This window comes from Lissotriton helveticus, chromosome 4_1, assembly GCF_964261635.1.
Source record: "Lissotriton helveticus chromosome 4_1, aLisHel1.1, whole genome shotgun sequence".
NCBI lineage: Eukaryota > Metazoa > Chordata > Amphibia > Caudata > Salamandridae > Lissotriton > Lissotriton helveticus.
The window spans coordinates 1,692,403,242-1,692,417,098 of record NC_136063.1 but is presented as its reverse complement, the minus strand read 5'-3'; the positions used below and the strand labels follow the sequence as shown (position 1 = coordinate 1,692,417,098).

The 13,857-nt window shown below is 51.5% G+C and overlaps 19 non-coding genes across 19 annotated transcripts; 12 read left to right on the top strand and 7 right to left on the bottom strand.

Annotated features, from left to right (window-relative positions):
• Positions 1-424: 424 nt before the first annotated feature.
• TRNAL-UAA (transfer RNA leucine (anticodon UAA)) lies at positions 425-507 on the bottom strand. The gene has a single exon. It is a non-coding gene; the product is annotated as a tRNA-Leu (tRNA).
• Positions 508-750: 243 nt separating this feature from the next.
• Positions 751-822, top strand: TRNAE-UUC (transfer RNA glutamic acid (anticodon UUC)). The gene has a single exon. It is a non-coding gene; the product is annotated as a tRNA-Glu (tRNA).
• Positions 823-1,446: 624 nt separating this feature from the next.
• On the top strand, positions 1,447-1,518 carry TRNAE-CUC (transfer RNA glutamic acid (anticodon CUC)). The gene has a single exon. It is a non-coding gene; the product is annotated as a tRNA-Glu (tRNA).
• A 1,100-nt stretch (positions 1,519-2,618) lies between these two features.
• On the bottom strand, positions 2,619-2,701 carry TRNAL-UAA (transfer RNA leucine (anticodon UAA)). The gene has a single exon. It is a non-coding gene; the product is annotated as a tRNA-Leu (tRNA).
• Positions 2,702-2,944: 243 nt separating this feature from the next.
• On the top strand, positions 2,945-3,016 carry TRNAE-UUC (transfer RNA glutamic acid (anticodon UUC)). Its single transcript has one exon. It is a non-coding gene; the product is annotated as a tRNA-Glu (tRNA).
• A 625-nt stretch (positions 3,017-3,641) lies between these two features.
• TRNAE-CUC (transfer RNA glutamic acid (anticodon CUC)) lies at positions 3,642-3,713 on the top strand. Its single transcript has one exon. It is a non-coding gene; the product is annotated as a tRNA-Glu (tRNA).
• A 1,101-nt stretch (positions 3,714-4,814) lies between these two features.
• TRNAL-UAA (transfer RNA leucine (anticodon UAA)) lies at positions 4,815-4,897 on the bottom strand. Its single transcript has one exon. It is a non-coding gene; the product is annotated as a tRNA-Leu (tRNA).
• A 243-nt stretch (positions 4,898-5,140) lies between these two features.
• On the top strand, positions 5,141-5,212 carry TRNAE-UUC (transfer RNA glutamic acid (anticodon UUC)). Its single transcript has one exon. It is a non-coding gene; the product is annotated as a tRNA-Glu (tRNA).
• Positions 5,213-5,837: 625 nt separating this feature from the next.
• Positions 5,838-5,909, top strand: TRNAE-CUC (transfer RNA glutamic acid (anticodon CUC)). Its single transcript has one exon. It is a non-coding gene; the product is annotated as a tRNA-Glu (tRNA).
• A 1,111-nt stretch (positions 5,910-7,020) lies between these two features.
• On the bottom strand, positions 7,021-7,103 carry TRNAL-UAA (transfer RNA leucine (anticodon UAA)). The gene has a single exon. It is a non-coding gene; the product is annotated as a tRNA-Leu (tRNA).
• A 243-nt stretch (positions 7,104-7,346) lies between these two features.
• TRNAE-UUC (transfer RNA glutamic acid (anticodon UUC)) lies at positions 7,347-7,418 on the top strand. The gene has a single exon. It is a non-coding gene; the product is annotated as a tRNA-Glu (tRNA).
• Positions 7,419-8,042: 624 nt separating this feature from the next.
• TRNAE-CUC (transfer RNA glutamic acid (anticodon CUC)) lies at positions 8,043-8,114 on the top strand. Its single transcript has one exon. It is a non-coding gene; the product is annotated as a tRNA-Glu (tRNA).
• A 1,100-nt stretch (positions 8,115-9,214) lies between these two features.
• On the bottom strand, positions 9,215-9,297 carry TRNAL-UAA (transfer RNA leucine (anticodon UAA)). The gene has a single exon. It is a non-coding gene; the product is annotated as a tRNA-Leu (tRNA).
• A 243-nt stretch (positions 9,298-9,540) lies between these two features.
• TRNAE-UUC (transfer RNA glutamic acid (anticodon UUC)) lies at positions 9,541-9,612 on the top strand. Its single transcript has one exon. It is a non-coding gene; the product is annotated as a tRNA-Glu (tRNA).
• A 625-nt stretch (positions 9,613-10,237) lies between these two features.
• On the top strand, positions 10,238-10,309 carry TRNAE-CUC (transfer RNA glutamic acid (anticodon CUC)). Its single transcript has one exon. It is a non-coding gene; the product is annotated as a tRNA-Glu (tRNA).
• A 1,101-nt stretch (positions 10,310-11,410) lies between these two features.
• On the bottom strand, positions 11,411-11,493 carry TRNAL-UAA (transfer RNA leucine (anticodon UAA)). The gene has a single exon. It is a non-coding gene; the product is annotated as a tRNA-Leu (tRNA).
• Positions 11,494-11,736: 243 nt separating this feature from the next.
• On the top strand, positions 11,737-11,808 carry TRNAE-UUC (transfer RNA glutamic acid (anticodon UUC)). The gene has a single exon. It is a non-coding gene; the product is annotated as a tRNA-Glu (tRNA).
• A 625-nt stretch (positions 11,809-12,433) lies between these two features.
• On the top strand, positions 12,434-12,505 carry TRNAE-CUC (transfer RNA glutamic acid (anticodon CUC)). The gene has a single exon. It is a non-coding gene; the product is annotated as a tRNA-Glu (tRNA).
• Positions 12,506-13,616: 1,111 nt separating this feature from the next.
• TRNAL-UAA (transfer RNA leucine (anticodon UAA)) lies at positions 13,617-13,699 on the bottom strand. Its single transcript has one exon. It is a non-coding gene; the product is annotated as a tRNA-Leu (tRNA).
• Positions 13,700-13,857: the final 158 nt, after the last annotated feature.

The following is a 13,857-nucleotide window of genomic DNA, read 5'->3' as shown; positions in this document are numbered from 1 at the left end:
GAACTCTCCTCAATTTTCCCCCAGAGGTTTGGGGAAAAGCCTTTGCACGTTTGAGCCAGCCGGGCCTGCATCAGCAGATCCTGCTCCTCTGGCAAGGGAGAGCTTGTAGGTGAAATCAAAAAAGGGGAGAAATCTGCAAGAGCCGGGTTAAAAAATTCCAGGGGCAGACCCATGTTCCCCAGGAAGCAAGTACTTCCTCCTGCTCCCTTCAGTGGGAAAAGATATAGGAGGTGTATTTCTCTAAGCAGGGGATCTGCGTAGATGGCACTGCATTGCTTTGGGAAGCATCCATGCTGGTAGCAGAATAGCAGCAGACCCCACAGCTGAGACTTGAATGGGGACTGTTGGAGAGGGGCAGTGGAAGGGCGCAGGAAAATGCTTTTCAAAAGCATCTGCACTTTCTTACAAAGCAGCTGAAAACCCATACCAGGAATGGGGCTCGAACCCATGCAGACAAACGTCCATTGGATCTTAAGTCCAACGCCTTAACCACTCGGCCACCCTGGTGAGACCCAAGGCCCAGCTTTACTCAACTCCCTTTTTCTGCTGGCTGCTGCAGCACCGGCTGTCCAGCAAGAGCTGTTTGCGGAGTTAAAAGGCTTTTGCAGGAGGCTAAAGGTAAATGCTTATGACAAACACACTGTGTGACACCTAACTTTCTCCCACTCGGACTTTACGGGCAATTTTTATATTGGAGTTAGCTTAGTCACAATAAGGGGGTGAGCAAGGCAAGCACACAAGAGCATCTCCTCCCTGGTGGTCTAGTGGCTAGGATTCGGCGCTTTCACCGCCGCGGCCCGGGTTCGATTCCCGGTCAGGGAAGATACCTCTAAAGCATAGATTTGAGTGTTTTGTCCCAGTAGCTTTTTTAAACGAAGGTCCTTAAAAAGGTACCCCTACCCATGAACGAAAGAGCAGGAAAGGGACTGGGTCCCCTGTGCCCCAGGTTGTTTTGCTCCCATTGCCCTCAGCCACCTTTATGCGCACGCACTCCTCCACCCAGTCTGGTGCTCTATGTGTGTGTAAAGTGCAGTACCAGCTCACCAGAAAGGTAAATTGCTGGAAACCCCTGCTGTGATGCATACATCTACTTTGGAGCACTCTTCTCCCTTGCACTCTTGAATCGCTTAAGAGCAATGTATTCTTCCAGCAAGCTGAATAACGAGACAGGGTTGAGAAAGTGTTCCAGCTGTCTGTGCGCCATCAGCAGCCACTAGGTGTCCCTCTTGTGTTTTCCCGTGGATCCCGATTGTACAGGAATTCATCGGTTCAGTAGCAAGGGGGAGAGGATGGCCTGTGCTTGGAAGTGACAGACAGTCGGGTGGCATTATGAGGATTTTTTCAATTTCTGATTCATATGTGCTGTAGAGAAAAATAAGCTTTCAGCCCCCATGAGCTTTGTCATTCGGAAAGCAGTGTATGAACTTTTGCTGCATGGCACTGGGCTCCCTGGTGGTCTAGTGGTTAGGATTCGGCGCTCTCACCGCCGCGGCCCGGGTTCGATTCCCGGTCAGGGAAAAGTCCTTCTTCTTCCCGTCAAAACTTTTCCTTCCCGTAGGTCGCGGGCTTCTCAAAATGAAGTTGCTTTCTGACTCACAGTTTCCCTAGCATCACGCAGTATAGCTCCAAATATCATTTTCGCAAGGTCCCTTTATAGCTGCTTTCCACAGCGGGAGGAAAGTCACTTGTGTAAGGCTCTTGAGCAAGTGAGACCCTGTATTCCAAAGTGCAATTCCTTTTGTAGGCTTCTGACCACATGGCGTGCGGCAGGAAGTCTCCTTTGACAGGCCTGCAGTTTTTTTTCCAAATGGCATCCTGGACCCATTGCAACCCACCTTTTTGCTAAAATGGAAGTCTGGATCTGGGTAAGAAAAAACTGAGCTGCACGTACGGAAAAAAGCAGAGGCCAGCCACAGGGAGGGTGTGGCCAGGGCTGTCTGATTTGCATACTGACCTGTGGCATCTTGGGAATGTATAGGCTTTGGAGCTTAACGGGTGCTGCAGGGGTCTGCCTGGCTGGAGAGATGCCTGTCTGGTACACCCCTCAGGACAGACGGTGCCTTCCGTTCGAACATGGAGGGTGAGGGACATGGGTCACCCTCTTATACAGGGGTGTGGCTGTGGGCAGGATGGGTTGTGGGGGACCCGTCAGGGCATTGCCCGTTTGGAAGCCCGTTGAGGAGGTGGGGGCAGGGAACTCTCCTCAATTTTCCCCCAGAGGTTTGGGGAAAAGCCTTTGCACGTTTGAGCCAGCCGGGCCTGCATCAGCAGATCCTGCTCCTCTGGCAAGGGAGAGCTTAATGGTGAAATCAAAAAAGGGGAGAAATCTGCAAGAGCCGGGTTAAAAAATTCCAGGGGCAGACCCATGTTCCCCAGGAAGCAAGTACTTCCTCCTGCTCCCTTCAGTGGGAAAAGATATAGGAGGTGTATTTCTCTAAGCAGGGGATCTGCGTAGATGGCACTGCATTGCTTTGGGAAGCATCCATGCTGGTAGCAGAATAGCAGCAGACCCCACAGCTGAGACTTGAATGGGGACTGTTGGAGAGGGGCAGTGGAAGGGCGCAGGAAAATGCTTTTCAAAAGCATCTGCACTTTCTTACAAAGCAGCTGAAAACCCATACCAGGAATGGGACTCGAACCTATGCGGACAAACGTCCATTGGATCTTAAGTCCAACGCCTTAACCACTCGGCCACCCTGGTGAGACCCAAGGTCCAGCTTTACTCAACTCCCTTTTTCTGCTGGCTGCTGCAGCACCGGCTGTCCAGCAAGAGCTGTTTGCGGAGTTAAAAGGCTTTTGCAGGAGGCTAAAGGTAAATGCTTATGACAAACACACTGTGTGACACCTAACTTTCTCCCACTCGGACTTTACGGGCAATTTTTATAATGGAGTTAGCTTAGTCACAATAAGGAGGTGAGCAAGGCAAGCACACAAGAGCATCTCCTCCCTGGTGGTCTAGTGGCTAGGATTCGGCGCTTTCACCGCCGCGGCCCGGGTTCGATTCCCGGTCAGGGAAGATACCTCTAAAGCATAGATTTGAGTGTTTTGTCCCAGTAGCTTTTTTTAAACGAAGGTCCTTAAAAAGGTACCCCTACCCATGAACGAAAGAGGAGGAAAGGGACTGGGTCCCCTGTGCCCCAGGTTGTTTTGCTCCCATTGCCCTCAGCCACCTTTATGCGCACGCACTCCTCTACCCAGTCTGGTGCTCTATGTGTGTGTAAAGTGCAGTACCAGCTCACCAGAAAGGTAAATTGCTGGAAACCCCTGCTGTGATGCATATATCTACTTTGGAGCACTCTTCTCCCTTGCACTCTTGAATCGCTTAAGAGCAATGTATTCTTCCAGCAAGCTGAATAACGAGACAGGGTTGAGAAAGTGTTCCAGCTGTCTGTGCGCCATCAGCAGCCACTAGGTGTCCCTCTTGTGTTTTCCCGTGGATCCCGATTGTACAGGAATTCATCGGTTCAGTAGCAAGGGGGAGAGGATGGCCTGTGCTTGGAAGTGACAGACAGTCGGGTGGCATTATGAGGATTTTTTCAATTTCTGATTCATATGTGCTGTAGAGAAAAATAAGCTTTCAGCCCCCATGAGCTTTGTCATTCGGAAAGCAGTGTATGAACTTTTGCTGCATGGCACTGGGCTCCCTGGTGGTCTAGTGGTTAGGATTCGGCGCTCTCACCGCCGCGGCCCGGGTTCGATTCCCGGTCAGGGAAAAGTCCTTCTTCTTCCCTTCAAAACTTTTCCTTCCCGTAGGTCGCGGGCTTCTCAAAATGAAGTTGCTTTCTGACTCACAGTTTGCCTAGCATCACGCAGTATAGCTCCAAATATCATTTTCGCAAGGTCCCTTTATAGCTGCTTTCCACAGCGGGAGGAAAGTCACTTGTGTAAGGCTCTTGAGCAAGTGAGACCCTGTATTCCAAAGTGCAATTCCTTTTGTAGGCTTCTGACCACATGGCGTGCGGCAGGAAGTCTCCTTTGACAGGCCTGCAGGCTTTGTTTCCAAATGGCATCCTGGACCCATTGCAACCCACCTTTTTGCTAAAATGGAAGTCTGGATCTGGGTAAGAAAAAACTGAGCTGCACGTACGGAAAAAAGCAGAGGCCAGCCACAGGGAGGGTGTGGCCAGGGCAGTCTGATTTGCATACTGACCTGTGGCATCTTGGGAATGTATAGGCTTTGGAGCTTAACGGGTGCTGCAGGGGTCTGCCTGGCTGGAGAGATGCCTGTCTGGTACACCCCTCAGGACAGACGGTGCCTTCCGTTCGAACATGGAGGGTGAGGGACATGGGTCACCCTCTTATACAGGGGTGTGGCTGTGGGCAGGACGGGTTGTGGGGGACCCGTCAGGGCATTGCCCGTTTGGAAGCCCGTTCGGAAGGCGAGAGGAGGGAACTCTCCTCAATTTTCCCCCAGAGGTTTGGGGAAAAGCCTTTGCACGTTTGAGCCAGCCGGGCCTGCATCAGCAGATCCTGCTCCTCTGGCAAGGGAGAGCTTGTAGGTGAAATCAAAAAAGGGGAGAAATCTGCAAGAGCCGGGTTAAAAAATTCCAGGGGCAGACCCATGTTCCCCAGGAAGCAAGTACTTCCTCCTGCTCCCTTCAGTGGGAAAAGATATAGGAGGTGTATTTCTCTAAGCAGGGGATCTGCGTAGATGGCACTGCATTGCTTTGGGAAGCATCCATGCTGGTAGCAGAATAGCAGCAGACCCCACAGCTGAGACTTGAATGGGGACTGTTGGAGAGGGGCAGTGGAAGGGCGCAGGAAAATGCTTTTCAAAAGCATCTGCACTTTCTTACAAAGCAGCTGAAAACCCATACCAGGAATTGGGCTCGAACCCATGCGGACAAACGTCCATTGGATCTTAAGTCCAACGCCTTAACCACTCGGCCACCCTGGTGAGACCCAAGGCCCAGCTTTACTCAACTCCCTTTTTCTGCTGGCTGCTGCAGCACCGGCTGTCCAGCAAGAGCTGTTTGCGGAATTAAAAGGCTTTTGCAGGAGGCTGAAGGTAATTGCTTATGACAAACACACTGTGTGACACCTAACTTTCTCCCACTCGGACTTTACGGGCAATTTTTATATTGGAGTTAGCTTAGTCACAATAAGGGGGTGAGCAAGGCAAGCACACAAGAGCATCTCCTCCCTGGTGGTCTAGTGGCTAGGGTTCGGCGCTTTCACCGCCGCGGCCCGGGTTCGATTCCCGGTCAGGGAAGATACCTCTAAAGCATAGATTTGAGTGTTTTGTCCCAGTAGCTTTTTTTAAACGAAGGTCCTTAAAAAGGTACCCCTACCCATGAACGAAAGAGGAGGAAAGGGACTGGGTCCCCTGTGCCCCAGGTTGTTTTGCTCCCATTGCCCTCAGCCACCTTTATGCGCACGCACTCCTCCACCCAGTCTGGTGCTCTATGTGTGTGTAAAGTGCAGTACCAGCTCACCAGAAAGGTAAATTGCTGGAAACCCGTGCTGTGATGCATACATCTACTTTGGAGCACTCTTCTCCCTTGCACTCTTGAATCGCTTAAGAGCAATGTATTCTTCCAGCAAGCTGAATAACGAGACAGGGTTGAGAAAGTGTTCCAGCTGTCTGTGCGCCATCAGCAGCCACTAGGTGTCCCTCTTGTGTTTTCCCGTGGATCCCGATTGTACAGGAATTCATCGGTTCAGTAGCAAGGGGGAGAGGATGGCCTGTGCTTGGAAGTGACAGACAGTCGGGTGGCATTATGAGGATTTTTTCAATTTCTGATTCATATGTGCTGTAGAGAAAAATAAGCTTTCAGCCCCCATGAGCTTTGTCATTCGGAAAGCAGTGTATGAACTTTTGCTGCATGGCACTGGGCTCCCTGGTGGTCTAGTGGTTAGGATTCGGCGCTCTCACCGCCGCGGCCCGGGTTCGATTCCCGGTCAGGGAAAAGTCCTTCTTCTGCCCTTGAAAACTTTTCCTTCCCGTAGGTCGCGGGCTTCTCAAAATGAAGTTGCTTTCTGACTCACAGTTTGCCTAGCATCACGCAGTATAGCTCCAAATATCATTTTCGCAAGGTCCCTTTATAGCTGCTTTCCACAGCGGGAGGAAAGTCACTTGTTCAAGGCTCTTGAGCAAGTGAGACCCTGTATTCCAAAGTGCAATTCCTTTTGTAGGCTTCTGACCACATGGCGTGCGGCAGGAAGTCTCCTTTGACAGGCCTGCAGGCTTTGTTTCCAAATGGCATCCTGGACCCATTGCAACCCACCTTTTTGCTAAAATGGAAGTCTGGATCTGGGTAAGAAAAAACTGAGCTGCACGTACGGAAAAAAGCAGAGGCCAGCCACAGGGAGGGTGTGGCCAGGGCAGTCTGATTTGCATACTGACCTGTGGCATCTTGGGAATGTATAGGCTTTGGAGCTTAACGGGTGCTGCAGGGGTCTGCCTGGCTGGAGAGATGCCTGTCTGGTACACCCCTCAGGACAGACGGTGCCTTCCGTTCGAACATGGAGGGTGAGGGACATGGGTCACCCTCTTATACAGGGGTGTGGCTGTGGGCAGGATGGGTTGTGGGGGACCCGTCAGGGCATTGCCCGTTTGGAAGCCCGTTCAGGAGGCGAGAGGAGGCGGGGGCAGGGAACTCTCCTCAATTTTCCCCCAGAGGTTTGGGGAAAAGCCTTTGCACGTTTGAGCCAGCCGGGCCTGCATCAGCAGATCCTGCTCCTCTGGCAAGGGAGAGCTTGTAGGTGAAATCAAAAAAGGGGAGAAATCTGCAAGAGCCGGGTTAAAAAATTCCAGGGGCAGACCCATGTTCCCCAGGAAGCAAGTACTTCCTCCTGCTCCCTTCAGTGGGAAAAGATATAGGAGGTGTATTTCTCTAAGCAGGGGATCTGCGTAGATGGCACTGCATTGCTTTGGGAAGCATCCATGCTGGTAGCAGAATAGCAGCAGACCCCACAGCTGAGACTTGAATGGGGACTGTTGGAGAGGGGCAGTGGAAGGGCGCAGGAAAATGCTTTTCAAAAGCATCTGCACTTTCTTACAAAGCAGCTGAAAACCCATACCAGGAATGGGGCTCGAACCCATGCAGACAAACGTCCATTGGATCTTAAGTCCAACGCCTTAACCACTCGGCCACCCTGGTGAGACCCAAGGCCCAGCTTTACTCAACTCCCTTTTTCTGCTGGCTGCTGCAGCACCGGCTGTCCAGCAAGAGCTGTTTGCGGAGTTAAAAGGCTTTTGCAGGAGGCTAAAGGTAAATGCTTATGACAAACACACTGTGTGACACCTAACTTTCTCCCACTCGGACTTTACGGGCAATTTTTATATTGGAGTTAGCTTAGTCACAATAAGGGGGTGAGCAAGGCAAGCACACAAGAGCATCTCCTCCCTGGTGGTCTAGTGGCTAGGATTCGGCGCTTTCACCGCCGCGGCCCGGGTTCGATTCCCGGTCAGGGAAGATACCTCTAAAGCATAGATTTGAGTGTTTTGTCCCAGTAGCTTTTTTAAACGAAGGTCCTTAAAAAGGTACCCCTACCCATGAACGAAAGAGCAGGAAAGGGACTGGGTCCCCTGTGCCCCAGGTTGTTTTGCTCCCATTGCCCTCAGCCACCTTTATGCGCACGCACTCCTCCACCCAGTCTGGTGCTCTATGTGTGTGTAAAGTGCAGTACCAGCTCACCAGAAAGGTAAATTGCTGGAAACCCCTGCTGTGATGCATACATCTACTTTGGAGCACTCTTCTCCCTTGCACTCTTGAATCGCTTAAGAGCAATGTATTCTTCCAGCAAGCTGAATAACGAGACAGGGTTGAGAAAGTGTTCCAGCTGTCTGTGCGCCATCAGCAGCCACTAGGTGTCCCTCTTGTGTTTTCCCGTGGATCCCGATTGTACAGGAATTCATCGGTTCAGTAGCAAGGGGGAGAGGATGGCCTGTGCTTGGAAGTGACAGACAGTCGGGTGGCATTATGAGGATTTTTTCAATTTCTGATTCATATGTGCTGTAGAGAAAAATAAGCTTTCAGCCCCCATGAGCTTTGTCATTCGGAAAGCAGTGTATGAACTTTTGCTGCATGGCACTGGGCTCCCTGGTGGTCTAGTGGTTAGGATTCGGCGCTCTCACCGCCGCGGCCCGGGTTCGATTCCCGGTCAGGGAAAAGTCCTTCTTCTTCCCGTCAAAACTTTTCCTTCCCGTAGGTCGCGGGCTTCTCAAAATGAAGTTGCTTTCTGACTCACAGTTTCCCTAGCATCACGCAGTATAGCTCCAAATATCATTTTCGCAAGGTCCCTTTATAGCTGCTTTCCACAGCGGGAGGAAAGTCACTTGTGTAAGGCTCTTGAGCAAGTGAGACCCTGTATTCCAAAGTGCAATTCCTTTTGTAGGCTTCTGACCACATGGCGTGCGGCAGGAAGTCTCCTTTGACAGGCCTGCAGTTTTTTTTCCAAATGGCATCCTGGACCCATTGCAACCCACCTTTTTGCTAAAATGGAAGTCTGGATCTGGGTAAGAAAAAACTGAGCTGCACGTACGGAAAAAAGCAGAGGCCAGCCACAGGGAGGGTGTGGCCAGGGCTGTCTGATTTGCATACTGACCTGTGGCATCTTGGGAATGTATAGGCTTTGGAGCTTAACGGGTGCTGCAGGGGTCTGCCTGGCTGGAGAGATGCCTGTCTGGTACACCCCTCAGGACAGACGGTGCCTTCCGTTCGAACATGGAGGGTGAGGGACATGGGTCACCCTCTTATACAGGGGTGTGGCTGTGGGCAGGATGGGTTGTGGGGGACCCGTCAGGGCATTGCCCGTTTGGAAGCCCGTTGAGGAGGTGGGGGCAGGGAACTCTCCTCAATTTTCCCCCAGAGGTTTGGGGAAAAGCCTTTGCACGTTTGAGCCAGCCGGGCCTGCATCAGCAGATCCTGCTCCTCTGGCAAGGGAGAGCTTAATGGTGAAATCAAAAAAGGGGAGAAATCTGCAAGAGCCGGGTTAAAAAATTCCAGGGGCAGACCCATGTTCCCCAGGAAGCAAGTACTTCCTCCTGCTCCCTTCAGTGGGAAAAGATATAGGAGGTGTATTTCTCTAAGCAGGGGATCTGCGTAGATGGCACTGCATTGCTTTGGGAAGCATCCATGCTGGTAGCAGAATAGCAGCAGACCCCACAGCTGAGACTTGAATGGGGACTGTTGGAGAGGGGCAGTGGAAGGGCGCAGGAAAATGCTTTTCAAAAGCATCTGCACTTTCTTACAAAGCAGCTGAAAACCCATACCAGGAATGGGACTCGAACCTATGCGGACAAACGTCCATTGGATCTTAAGTCCAACGCCTTAACCACTCGGCCACCCTGGTGAGACCCAAGGTCCAGCTTTACTCAACTCCCTTTTTCTGCTGGCTGCTGCAGCACCGGCTGTCCAGCAAGAGCTGTTTGCGGAGTTAAAAGGCTTTTGCAGGAGGCTAAAGGTAAATGCTTATGACAAACACACTGTGTGACACCTAACTTTCTCCCACTCGGACTTTACGGGCAATTTTTATAATGGAGTTAGCTTAGTCACAATAAGGAGGTGAGCAAGGCAAGCACACAAGAGCATCTCCTCCCTGGTGGTCTAGTGGCTAGGATTCGGCGCTTTCACCGCCGCGGCCCGGGTTCGATTCCCGGTCAGGGAAGATACCTCTAAAGCATAGATTTGAGTGTTTTGTCCCAGTAGCTTTTTTTAAACGAAGGTCCTTAAAAAGGTACCCCTACCCATGAACGAAAGAGGAGGAAAGGGACTGGGTCCCCTGTGCCCCAGGTTGTTTTGCTCCCATTGCCCTCAGCCACCTTTATGCGCACGCACTCCTCTACCCAGTCTGGTGCTCTATGTGTGTGTAAAGTGCAGTACCAGCTCACCAGAAAGGTAAATTGCTGGAAACCCCTGCTGTGATGCATATATCTACTTTGGAGCACTCTTCTCCCTTGCACTCTTGAATCGCTTAAGAGCAATGTATTCTTCCAGCAAGCTGAATAACGAGACAGGGTTGAGAAAGTGTTCCAGCTGTCTGTGCGCCATCAGCAGCCACTAGGTGTCCCTCTTGTGTTTTCCCGTGGATCCCGATTGTACAGGAATTCATCGGTTCAGTAGCAAGGGGGAGAGGATGGCCTGTGCTTGGAAGTGACAGACAGTCGGGTGGCATTATGAGGATTTTTTCAATTTCTGATTCATATGTGCTGTAGAGAAAAATAAGCTTTCAGCCCCCATGAGCTTTGTCATTCGGAAAGCAGTGTATGAACTTTTGCTGCATGGCACTGGGCTCCCTGGTGGTCTAGTGGTTAGGATTCGGCGCTCTCACCGCCGCGGCCCGGGTTCGATTCCCGGTCAGGGAAAAGTCCTTCTTCTTCCCTTCAAAACTTTTCCTTCCCGTAGGTCGCGGGCTTCTCAAAATGAAGTTGCTTTCTGACTCACAGTTTGCCTAGCATCACGCAGTATAGCTCCAAATATCATTTTCGCAAGGTCCCTTTATAGCTGCTTTCCACAGCGGGAGGAAAGTCACTTGTGTAAGGCTCTTGAGCAAGTGAGACCCTGTATTCCAAAGTGCAATTCCTTTTGTAGGCTTCTGACCACATGGCGTGCGGCAGGAAGTCTCCTTTGACAGGCCTGCAGGCTTTGTTTCCAAATGGCATCCTGGACCCATTGCAACCCACCTTTTTGCTAAAATGGAAGTCTGGATCTGGGTAAGAAAAAACTGAGCTGCACGTACGGAAAAAAGCAGAGGCCAGCCACAGGGAGGGTGTGGCCAGGGCAGTCTGATTTGCATACTGACCTGTGGCATCTTGGGAATGTATAGGCTTTGGAGCTTAACGGGTGCTGCAGGGGTCTGCCTGGCTGGAGAGATGCCTGTCTGGTACACCCCTCAGGACAGACGGTGCCTTCCGTTCGAACATGGAGGGTGAGGGACATGGGTCACCCTCTTATACAGGGGTGTGGCTGTGGGCAGGACGGGTTGTGGGGGACCCGTCAGGGCATTGCCCGTTTGGAAGCCCGTTCGGAAGGCGAGAGGAGGGAACTCTCCTCAATTTTCCCCCAGAGGTTTGGGGAAAAGCCTTTGCACGTTTGAGCCAGCCGGGCCTGCATCAGCAGATCCTGCTCCTCTGGCAAGGGAGAGCTTGTAGGTGAAATCAAAAAAGGGGAGAAATCTGCAAGAGCCGGGTTAAAAAATTCCAGGGGCAGACCCATGTTCCCCAGGAAGCAAGTACTTCCTCCTGCTCCCTTCAGTGGGAAAAGATATAGGAGGTGTATTTCTCTAAGCAGGGGATCTGCGTAGATGGCACTGCATTGCTTTGGGAAGCATCCATGCTGGTAGCAGAATAGCAGCAGACCCCACAGCTGAGACTTGAATGGGGACTGTTGGAGAGGGGCAGTGGAAGGGCGCAGGAAAATGCTTTTCAAAAGCATCTGCACTTTCTTACAAAGCAGCTGAAAACCCATACCAGGAATTGGGCTCGAACCCATGCGGACAAACGTCCATTGGATCTTAAGTCCAACGCCTTAACCACTCGGCCACCCTGGTGAGACCCAAGGCCCAGCTTTACTCAACTCCCTTTTTCTGCTGGCTGCTGCAGCACCGGCTGTCCAGCAAGAGCTGTTTGCGGAATTAAAAGGCTTTTGCAGGAGGCTGAAGGTAATTGCTTATGACAAACACACTGTGTGACACCTAACTTTCTCCCACTCGGACTTTACGGGCAATTTTTATATTGGAGTTAGCTTAGTCACAATAAGGGGGTGAGCAAGGCAAGCACACAAGAGCATCTCCTCCCTGGTGGTCTAGTGGCTAGGGTTCGGCGCTTTCACCGCCGCGGCCCGGGTTCGATTCCCGGTCAGGGAAGATACCTCTAAAGCATAGATTTGAGTGTTTTGTCCCAGTAGCTTTTTTTAAACGAAGGTCCTTAAAAAGGTACCCCTACCCATGAACGAAAGAGGAGGAAAGGGACTGGGTCCCCTGTGCCCCAGGTTGTTTTGCTCCCATTGCCCTCAGCCACCTTTATGCGCACGCACTCCTCCACCCAGTCTGGTGCTCTATGTGTGTGTAAAGTGCAGTACCAGCTCACCAGAAAGGTAAATTGCTGGAAACCCGTGCTGTGATGCATACATCTACTTTGGAGCACTCTTCTCCCTTGCACTCTTGAATCGCTTAAGAGCAATGTATTCTTCCAGCAAGCTGAATAACGAGACAGGGTTGAGAAAGTGTTCCAGCTGTCTGTGCGCCATCAGCAGCCACTAGGTGTCCCTCTTGTGTTTTCCCGTGGATCCCGATTGTACAGGAATTCATCGGTTCAGTAGCAAGGGGGAGAGGATGGCCTGTGCTTGGAAGTGACAGACAGTCGGGTGGCATTATGAGGATTTTTTCAATTTCTGATTCATATGTGCTGTAGAGAAAAATAAGCTTTCAGCCCCCATGAGCTTTGTCATTCGGAAAGCAGTGTATGAACTTTTGCTGCATGGCACTGGGCTCCCTGGTGGTCTAGTGGTTAGGATTCGGCGCTCTCACCGCCGCGGCCCGGGTTCGATTCCCGGTCAGGGAAAAGTCCTTCTTCTGCCCTTGAAAACTTTTCCTTCCCGTAGGTCGCGGGCTTCTCAAAATGAAGTTGCTTTCTGACTCACAGTTTGCCTAGCATCACGCAGTATAGCTCCAAATATCATTTTCGCAAGGTCCCTTTATAGCTGCTTTCCACAGCGGGAGGAAAGTCACTTGTTCAAGGCTCTTGAGCAAGTGAGACCCTGTATTCCAAAGTGCAATTCCTTTTGTAGGCTTCTGACCACATGGCGTGCGGCAGGAAGTCTCCTTTGACAGGCCTGCAGGCTTTGTTTCCAAATGGCATCCTGGACCCATTGCAACCCACCTTTTTGCTAAAATGGAAGTCTGGATCTGGGTAAGAAAAAACTGAGCTGCACGTACGGAAAAAAGCAGAGGCCAGCCACAGGGAGGGTGTGGCCAGGGCAGTCTGATTTGCATACTGACCTGTGGCATCTTGGGAATGTATAGGCTTTGGAGCTTAACGGGTGCTGCAGGGGTCTGCCTGGCTGGAGAGATGCCTGTCTGGTACACCCCTCAGGACAGACGGTGCCTTCCGTTCGAACATGGAGGGTGAGGGACATGGGTCACCCTCTTATACAGGGGTGTGGCTGTGGGCAGGACGGGTTGTGGGGGACCCGTCAGGGCATTGCCCGTTTGGAAGCCCGTTCGGAAGGCGAGAGGAGGCGGGGGCAGGGAACTCTCCTCAATTTTCCCCCAGAGGTTTGGGGAAAAGCCTTTACACGTTTGAGCCAGCCGGGCCTGCATCAGCAGATCCTGCTCCTCTGGCAAGGGAGAGCTTGTAGGTGAAATCAAAAAAGGGGAGAAATCTGCAAGAGCCGGGTTAAAAAATTCCAGGGGCAGACCCATGTTCCCCAGGAAGCAAGTACTTACTCCTGCTCCCTTCAGTGGGAAAAGATATAGGAGGTGTATTTCTCTAAGCAGGGGATCTGCGTAGATGGCACTGCATTGCTTTGGGAAGCATCCATGCTGGTAGCAGAATAGCAGCAGACCCCACAGCTGAGACTTGAATGGGGACTGTTGGAGAGGGGCAGTGGAAGGGCGCAGGAAAATGCTTTTCAAAAGCATCTGCACTTTCTTACAAAGCAGCTGAAAACCCATACCAGGAATGGGGCTCGAACCCATGCGGACAAACGTCCATTGGAACTTAAGTCCAACGCCTTAACCACTCGGCCACCCTGGTGAGACCCAAGGCCCAGCTTTACTCAACTCCCTTTTTCTGCTGGCTGCTGCAGCACCGGCTGTCCAGCAAGAGCTGTTTGCGGAGTTAAAAGGCTTTTGCAGGAGGCTAAAGGTAAATGCTTATGACAAACACACTGTGTGACACCTAACTTTCTCCCA